Here is a 10,769-nt window from a genome sequence, read left to right as displayed (position 1 = left end):
AAAATGACCACAAAACAAAATTAATTGGCAAGTCAAATTACGGAGATTATTAAAATATAGCACCTTTCTTTCGGCAGATATTCTACGAAATCTTTTTACTATAAAAAAAAACATAATGAATAAGACATATTCTGGTCAATGGAACAGCCACGCTACCATCACAAGAGTATTGCCAGTCTTCTTGATACACAACCATAAACCATTATCAGTAATCGCTAACCTACACTTGATTTAAAAAGTATACTAGCTGATGCCCTCGACTTCATTCGCGTAGGCAAAGGGTTGGAAAAAATGGAATTGAAGGCTATCTCATGTCCTATTCCAGTTCCGGTTCCCGTTTTCGCTGCCGTTCCCAGTATCTTATATCAATCTTATTTCGAGGAAGATTGCTATGGCAAACTAAACCTACTATTGGTATAGCCCTCATACTCATTGACGTGAATTTAAATTTTTCACAAATCCCGCGGGAACCATAGATTTTTCCGAGATGAAATGTAGCATATGTCCTTTGCCAAGGTCTATTCTATCGCTGTACCAAATTTCATCAAACAAAGAAACTAACAGATTTATAATATTAGCAGGGATTTAGTTGAATGTCATTAATGTTTTTGTAAAAACATTCCAGAAGCAAATTTAAAGCAAAAACAAAATCAAATCAATGCATAAATTACTTCAGCTAAATCGTATAATATAATATCATTTCAAAACAATTTTCGGAAGCCACGTTTCCATATACAATCTTCTTTTTATTCAACACTTGGTTATTCCAACAAATGTCACTCGACATGGGTGGGCGAATGTCGGCTAGATTTCATTGTCACTGTCAGCATAATTCAGTGGAAACGTCTGTCCGTGAATGTAAATCTACCCACGTCTGCACGAACCATGTTGCAGAAATAAATACATCAAACGACGCCATTGATGGAAACAATGAGTGTATAAATAATGGTACTGAAAACGTAAATAATGATGTTGGATTCAGTCGGAATGGATTATTTAAATGTATGAAGGATGTATGCATGGAATATGAAACAATTAAGACATTGACTGTACAGAATTCTCTTGTTAGATGATTAGGTTGTAATAATGCAACTAATAACAAAGAATAATTAAAAATATTTTTATTAAAATGTGGTGGAGTTATTTTGGCAACGAATTTAATTTTTTTGGAATACTTTGCAATTCATAAGTGTACAGCGTTAATACAACTTGCTTAATTTAAGTAATTCTTTTTTGTTTTTTTATTCCATTCCATTTTCTTTGCTTTTTACATAAAGATTTTGCGGTTTTGATACTCGTGAGTACCGCCACATTAAGTTGTTTCCGTGATTTACTCCTGTAACTTTTAAGCGTTCTATCTTTTGTGTCAAATATAAGCAAACTGGAATGCGGAATTAGGTGTGAAAGCGTGACATTGTTTGAATTACCATACGAACTTTCATCCCCTATTTCATCTCCATACAAAATTTCAAAAACACTAGAGCACAATATATTTAAAATTATGTATTTCCCATCAATTGCCTAAATACAAAGTTTCATGGTATCATCTTCGATAATGGTGAAATACAAACTTCCATCCCCTATTTCAATCCCTACAAGCCCTTTTTCGCAAAGGTAGCCTGTCTCTTTTCTTAAGCTATTTTCTATATATAGTCTGCACTGAATTTCATCATAAATTGCATGAAACACGAAAATATGTGTCAAAAATTACTGTAAGTTGGTGATCTTACTTATATCCTCAAGCATTAAATTTGTCGCAAATAATTAAAATGAGCCATTAAAGTCCTAGACAAACCTGCTGTTGAAGGTATACGTAGAAGGCGGTGCTACTTAATCATACGATATTAACCTCGTTAGCTCTGATATTAATATCTCAACCTCTTTGACGTCCATGACATGGGATCAAAAATATTCGTTAAAAGATAAAATCAGTCATCTGACAAAGATTTATGGCATTATGTTTCTAATCTCAAAGTGTTAAGGGGAGGCTGAATTAATTTTCGTAGGAACTGCACAATGTAGGATTCATCTTTCCCTTCATTCAATTATTCGTTTCAAGAATTACTCGTGGAATTACATACAAACTACTCCTGCTAATCTCTCAACCGCCACAAAGGCTCGATTTATATTAAACCCCATTGTCCCACCAACAAAGATCTTGTCAATTATAATCTGCAAGAAATCTTTCATCACGTCCCGCCAAACGGTAGCGAACAGTGGGCTGAATACCGCGACCCCGACAAAAAACATTCTAGTAAATTATTTGCAAAACCTGTTCGAGGCCCTTTTCAAAGAGCAGCGGGGAAGCAAAACCGATTGCTCGTGACTTGATGTCTTTTGTGACCATCGAGTATTATGTTGTCAAAATACACGTGGATTTTGTTATTATTTTTATGTTTGTGAACGCACTTAGCACCCTTTTTGTGTAGACCTTCTGGGAAGAGTGTATGGACTTAAAGCTATGCTTAACTACTTCTCTAGAAAAGTACATGTGAAAAGAAATGTAATCAACGTAATCTTGACTAGGAAAAGAAAACAATACCATAATCTTTGCGTCTTAGAAGGGAATTATCTTGAGTTGCGTTGTTTGAGAATTAATCCCCACCGGGAAGGAAGTGCTCATAAATGTCACATGTCTTATGTCACATATCTCGCACCGCGTCCTTAAAAACTTAATAACATTTTTGCGTATGTAGAGACGTCATATCGTATTACGCCTTGCCTGATATTACTGACACAGTATATTCATGTAAATAAGATAGATGGAGCGAAACAAAAATTTGGCCAATTCAAGATGAAAACAAATATGAATAAGTATTTAAATTTATAAATATCATGGGCTATAGTTCGTGAATTGACCAATTAAATAAAAACTAGTAACACCTTTTTAAAAGGCTGTCAACGCTCCTGTGATTCCTCAATTAACATCCGGTGACCCGTACCCTAGTTCATCCTCCTATTCCAAAAAACTAGTATCAAATTTGGGACGCCTTCGTTGAAGAACATCACTACCTTCCACCAGTGGGAAGCTCCTTTGCACAGGATGCCGGCTAGATTATGTATACCACAACGCCTATTTCTGCCGTAAAGCAGTAATGTATAAGCATTATTGTGTTTCGGTCTCAAGGTGACGAGCGCAATTGTAGTGCTGCTCAGACTTTTTGGGTTTTTCAATAATCCTGAGTGGTACTGCATTGTATTGGGCAGGGCGTATCAATTACCAGCGTACAATCAACTCAATGTCATAAAAAGAGTTGCGTTGCACACAAACGCATTAATGTATGAACTCCGTCTAAATGTTCATACCACGAGAACAGGCAAATTACTCCATCAACTCACATAAGCACGCGTGGCTGGGTCCGCGTTTTGTCACGTCAGGCGACGGGACGTTTCTTTATATTTATTCAAATTATTAGTCCTCCACACCCTCTTGTTTCGTTTCAAATGAATTTTTCATATTTCTTTAGCAAGAGCGTCGGCAATTTCACTTTGAGCCTAAATCCAATGTTTGTAATATTAAATTGTAAATATTTAGAGAGTTTTGAACCGCTATAAATAAATATATTTATAGACTAATAAATTAGTTTTATGGTTTGTTACCTTAGTATAAGTGTATTTCTATAAAACTGCAATGAAAGTAGAAAATATGAAATATTTCTTGTTGGCGCATTATTATGCCTATACATCCAGGATTGACATTACAGACAGAATAGTAATAAAATATATTCATTGATTGTATTCTATTGTTTGTTCGAAAAACTATCAGAAATAGACTAGAGAATAAAGTACCACTATTTTGAATTTGACAAGATTAGCAATAAATTCATCTGATGGTCAGTGGCAGGTACATACTGCCCTTACAATTCGTTGCCGCTCAGAATTCTTGACTGGACGCAAACAATTCTGAGCGGAAGCGCAATTCCACCCACGACTGACGAAAGATTTAGTCTCATCAGCCCAGTAAGTTCACTAGTAAGCCCTTCAAACCGAAACACAATAATTTTTGAACACTTCTGCAGAACAACAGAAAAAGCTAATTAATACATGAATCATCTATATTTCAACTGCTCGGCGTATAATTTGTCTAAATCTACAAAAGAGATACAGTCCTCAGTCTTAGATATAATTAAGGCAATAGTAATAAAATAAATTATGTGACAATACAAAAAATTAAAACCTACTATTTATTTGTCAGTCCTTGACGATAACAATAGTATGTTAATGAGTTGTGTTGGTATTTTAATGTCAACTACGATCCTGTCAAACGATATCTTTACCTCGTGAATTTTTAATTTTAAAACAAACACACTACGTACAGTCGAAGTTAAAAATATTTCCGCAATCATTACTCGTTCTGTACAAACTAGATCATCAATCTTCTAAAGAATACCATCAATGAAGCACTGCAAACGGATGGAACATCGCTTAACGTAACAAACGGCCTTGTCACCAGAAAATGGATTCACACTGCTATAAATTTCGAGCTGTTGACACGAAACATAAAATATTTGTATATTATTTTACGGCAAACTATGCTGTCACTGTATAAATTTGTTTTATTTTATTTAGATAAGAATATTTAATATCTTTAGTGATTAGCGTATTTGTTTGTTGAACTAAAGTGATAATATTTGAATGTTTGCTCGAAGCTAACCAGACTGCCGCAAAGCATTAATTTGATAAAGTTGTTTTCGTGAATACCAAATAAGGAACTTGACTATAATTACTGCCTTCATTATGTAAAATATTAATGCAGTTTTGACCTTTACAATTATAATTATAGATTTCTTATGATGCAACATTTCAACATTGAAAGATTATTGTAATTTTAAACATACAAACAATTATGTCTAAATCCCAAAAGGCGGAAATTACAAACATCTTGTTGTCACGGTGCTGTTTGTTGTACTATCCTGGCTTCGTCTAGTAAAATCAACACTTTTATACAAGCTGTTTCAATCTCTACTATTCTAGAGCTAAACTTTTGTTCAGTACATCCACGATCTCTTAGTGTTATTCGCCAGTCATTTCCTTTCCTCATACTATGTAGGTAGATTACATCATCCGTTTATGGACCTATTTTTCAAATCCTTAGGCTTCTCCTGTTAATTATTTTTTTTATCAAAATTTGTAATAAGTATAATATCTTATAACACACTGATACATATACTTTTATTTTTTAATTAGTCTGTGTGTATTTAAATAACTCAGAAATGGGTTGATAGATCTTGACGTAAATTTAAAATTAATGCCTAATTCATTCAATGATGTAAATTTATGAGTTCAGCTTAGGCGTTATATTTTTTTACCCACTCTTATTGTACAAATGAATGAAAGAATAGATTCTTGTTAAAGAAACTTTACATCTTTGGATCGTGTCGATTCCAATTGCCTATTTTTCAAAACGATGAAGTCAATTGTAACCCGAACCTAAGTATTACATGACTTCGCGTGAAAAAATATTCTGCCATAATAGAATCATGGTTAGTAGAGTAAAACATGGTTAGTTAGAACAGTGCAACTACAAAGATAAGCAGACGCAATCATTAAACATTAGACCCTCATTAATAATGATTAGCCAGCCATAACGTCTGTCAGTCAACACTAACCTCTCATAAACAACCCCCTGATGTAAATATCACCCTTTATCTGTCTTTAACAATTTCGTAAAACGCACTAAGCCATCGCACGAATATAGATTACCCAACAACACAAAAGATCTCGCAACGCTAAATTAACTCACACGCTAGTATAGTTCTTATGTAGAACACATAAAGTTTGACAATGATAAATCTGAGCTTGAATAATCGTAGCATTACTTTGGTTATTTTGGCAGAGAACATCCTTTCAAATTGCCCCCTGCCAATAAAAATGGGGAAGGCGCGGGACGGAATTTTGTTTATCGCTATCTTTATGGTGGGCCACCATTTATTTATACCCATGCGTATGCGTCTTGTAATTTAATACTGTGAGGAATAATAAAGTTTTGTGTTAAGGGTGAAGCGATTTCACGCTACAATACGACTCGGGAATGGAAAATAAATCAGATATTCTATTGTTGAGAGCGACTGAATAGTGTTTGATACTAATTCACTCAATCGTGTAAATTATGGGACACATTAAGCAATTGTAATATTAATCGATGGTTTGTGATTTATTTTTTATATTAATTTTTATTATACAGTCCTGGTGATGGTCCTTACGTGAAAGGTGAAGTTTATGAGGTGGATGGATACCATGCTTTCTAAGCTAGATATACTGGAAGCCCATGTGGTACATCAGGGAAATTGATGACATTGTTGTGAAGAAGGATGGTTCAGAAGAGATTATTAAATCCTGGGTGTACTTACTAAAGAACTTCAGAAGGGAGTTGCTTCAGGGAAAGTAGTATGAAAACTACTCCTCAAGTGGTGGGCATGGATTGAAATATTTGGAAAGGTCTAAAAGAGATCCTAATTATAATCACTGTAGTGAAGTCAGATCTGATTAATTGTAAGTTTTTCTCTAATAGTGACGACGAGAACGGGGCTACGATAGACGACCTAAATGAGCTTTTGGATAAGAAAATAAAATGACGATACAGTTTCTTATTTAGTAATAATAATATTAATACAATTAGGTATCAGAATTTAAATAGTATATTTTAATAAATTGTTTGCAAAAATAAATTAAGTATTTCATTGTTATTAAATAAAGTCAATTGAAAAGATATAAATAGATGAAAAAATTGTTGATATATTGGTAGATAGTATTAGTAGTGGTAAGTTAATATATTCGTAGATAGGAGATTTTTATTTGAAGAGCTGGTTTGGTATCCATATTTTAATACATCATGCTGCCCTGTATTTTCATAGAATAGTTTAATAAGGTTGTGATCTTAAGACAATTGTTTATAGGTAACGTTTTAATAATAAAATAGCTTACTTTTCAGTGCAAGTTTTCTTATGAATAAATTTATTTATATAGTAGCTAATCACACGTTTAACAATTTAATATTTTGATTTTGCGAAGCATCGAAAATTACTGTTAGCCACCGACACATACATTTCTACTTCACTGTTGAAAAGAGACACATATTTACCATTAGTCTTTTACTTTTAAGCACTAAGGGTACATACAGTTAGGTCGAAATGCCTTATTGCATTGCATAAAGAGCCTCTGGCCGTTTTGCAAGACTATTCAAAAGCTAGCTACTGGTCGTGTGTTCATATGTGTTTTAGTTGAAAGATATACCAACACATCATCTGTAGATCACCATAAACGGTCAGGACAGCACCGGGCTATCAGAACGGCCGGCACTGCTCCTGTGATTCCTCTGATGCTGCAAGAGAATGTGCGTGGCAGTGATCACTTAAAATCAGTTAACCCGTGTGCTCATATGTCCTTCTCTTTCATAAAAAAATATGAAATATTAGTTCAGTATTTTTTAATTGAATTACATAGGTTGCACGTTTCTACAGTTCGGTTGTATTTATCTTGCCCTAAAGGCATATTAGTTACGTGATCTGTATACCTAATTATAAAAACAAATTCTTACCAAGAATATTGACATCTGCCTGAGGGTTGTTTGCTTATATCTCACCCCGTTTAATCTTTACGATTCATATAAATACAAGCTATTTTGAACTCACTGCATTTGTAATAACATCGTTTTCTGTTGTTTACTGAGCCACTGTTTCTTGGAACGTGTGGTTTGTTGTTCAATATATTCTGAACAACTTAGTATGTTTGTACATAGATGTATCAATGACTCGATGCAGCCGCAGAAACTGAAAATTGTTATTATATATGAACGGTTGGACTTAATACAGTTACTGAGTGCCATACAGTGTTATTGAACAATAACAATTATTTATTTTCCTTCAATAAATGATCACCTCTACAAAGGCACAAAACTTCCTTTCTTTGACGCAACGTTATATCTTTAAGGATATTGGTATCATTCTGTCAATTGCATAACTTCACCAAGATGCTTTTATCTCATGCCTCCTCAAGTAGTTCCTAAAATTTTATTCACCTTTTTCTGGGTTGATATATTTCTGGTTTTTAGATTAAGTATCATTCGTTCTATATAAATCGTTATATCTTATAGACTCGCCTTTATGACTTTCATTGCCTTATGTTTAAGTGAATCCAATTCATATGTCATAATTGAAATCTTTTAGGCTTTTCGTACTGCTCCGAATATTTTTCTATCTCTGGAAGAGCAACAAAATTCTATTTCATGTTATTCCAAATTAAAATTATTAATCACAAGAATGAATTTATTTGTTTAATTGAGTATTTGATACGCGCCATCTATATTTAATATGTCTATAGTCCCATGTTCAACAGCTTCTGTTTTGTTATTACAAGAATGTTTATTTATTTAACAATTTTAATGTGACTCCTATTAACGCTCGCATTTTGAGTATAAATTATATGTTACATGGAATTCTTGCATTCCGTAAACGGGTAAAAATTCATAATATTCCGCACACGTGGATGCTGTTTGCGTATGGTTGATTGATGAACAACACTTGATACTACGCGATATTGATTTTGATACTTGTGAGTTCAAACATAATGATCAATTAGAACCTGCTATCGATTATTATTTGCTGGAAATTCATGAAAGTCTTATAAGTGAAATTTATAACGATCTAGTGTTATATATAAAGCTTTGCTCAAGTTTTCGGACCGGATCCACATATAGAGAAAAAAGAGATGGGAGACTTTTCGTTGTGTTTCGTTATTATTCATTATATGTGAATAATGTCTCTATACTGTTATATTACAAAACGTTTCCTCATCTACCAAATACTCTATTCTGGTTATGGAACAACGAAATTGCAGTTTTCTTCCGACATTGCTGTGTATTGATGCCTATACTACAAGGCACTGTAAAATAAAAAATTCTTTTGGATGCAATGGTATTAAATCTTACAATCAATTACCAAAAAATGTATCTGAATTATCAATAAATAAATTTAAATCCTTTATTCAACGCAGACTTTTGTCGAAGGCTTATTACAGTGGCGGGTGCTCCCCAGTACTAGCTTCTTCCATTTGACCGCATACAACGAAGAGCGGCTCGAATCATCGACGATCAAGTCATCTCAGATCGGCTTGATTCTCTAGCATTGCGTAGAGATGTGGGTTCTCTCTGCATCTTTTACCGCATTTATCACGGGGAGTGCTCAGAGGAGCTGTTCGGGTTGATTCCAGCGGCCGAATTCCACCACCGGACATTACGTGCAAAGTACCATCCGCATCACGTAGACGTCTGGCATTCCACAACCGCGCCTTTTGTACGAAATTTCTTGCCTCGCACAGCCACTTTGTGGAATCAACTACCGGCAGCGGTCTTCCCGAACAGATACTATTTAGGGACCTTCAAGAAAAAAGCATACTGTTGTTGCGGATGTCCATGGGCGGTTGCCTCACCTCTCCCCATCCCGTGAGCCTCTTGCCCGTTTGCCCCCTCTGATATATAAAAAAAAAGTATTTATTGAAGATTACATAAACGATAGTACAATATGGAATTGAATAGTATTATAGTATATGATTCAGCCTCGTATTGTTTTACTGGATTGCATTATTTTAAAAAAAATATTATATATGTTTAAACTTTTGTGTAATTAGCATGTATTTTTGGCGTTGATGAGCAATCTGTTGATGTTATGTTAATAAAATATTTTTGACTTTGACTTTTACTAAAGTATACTATAGAACTTGGGTGATGCGAATCCTACTATAAAGTGGATTAGTAAGGTTGATAGCTCATATTGTACCGTGAACTAATTTGTTAGTTATTACTTATATTTTTATGAGTAAACGATGAAAGTAATTCGCCCTGTCCATTACAATGCAGTGCCATTTAGGTGATTTAGGGTTCTAGATTGAAGCCAATATTTTGAGCGGCATCGCATGTGTGTTCGTCGCTTTGAGACATGAGACATTAAGCCTGAGGAGATCTATCTCTATAGAGCATACTAAGACTTTGCTCAGACATCACTGACGTAACAATTAGCTGAGAGTGATAAAACGCGAAACAAACGCAAACTATTTTGATGGGGAAAATTGCTGGCACAAGAGGTGTTGAAAGAAGAAACAAGTCTTGGCTCAGATATCTGGCATCAAGACAGTCCAAGAACTATTCCCCTTAGCCATGGACAAGGACAAGTTTAAAAAGCTAACTGCTGACCTCCAGTAATGTAGAGGCACGTGAAGAATAAGATAAAACGCGAACTTAACTATTGCATTTGGCTGCCTTAGCTCAGCATAATTTCAGCTGTCAAATGACTATAAAAACGAAACCAAATATAAACTAAGCTTACACTCAGCTAAGTTTTACTTGAGTTAAGTCTGAGCAAAGTCTAAGTGCGCTCTACAGATATTACATTTGATAGATACCTAAGACTGATTAACACAATAGTTTTACTAGCTACGATACCCTTTAAACCGAAACACAATAATGCACGTTACTGCTTCACAGAAGGAAAATGTGTCGCGGTGAAATTCACTGAGCCGGCATCATGTGAAAAGAAGCTTCCCACTGCTAAGCTCCTTAACTCTCAATTATCAAACCAGTTGACCCGACAGACGCTGTTCTGTCAAAAGAAAAAAAAGATGTATTCGAGATGAATGTAGTCTGAAGCCATCGGAAATGAATGATTGTATAATATGCAGTAATAAAATGATAAGGATTAATATCGTATTAGCGTAAACAGCCTTTACATTACCGCTTCATAATTGCCAACATTTAAAGTATTAAAATGAATGTAGTA

This window comes from Leptidea sinapis, chromosome 37, assembly GCF_905404315.1.
Source record: "Leptidea sinapis chromosome 37, ilLepSina1.1, whole genome shotgun sequence".
NCBI lineage: Eukaryota > Metazoa > Arthropoda > Insecta > Lepidoptera > Pieridae > Leptidea > Leptidea sinapis.
The sequence above is the reverse complement of the archived record's forward strand: the minus strand, read 5'-3'. Positions refer to the sequence as shown.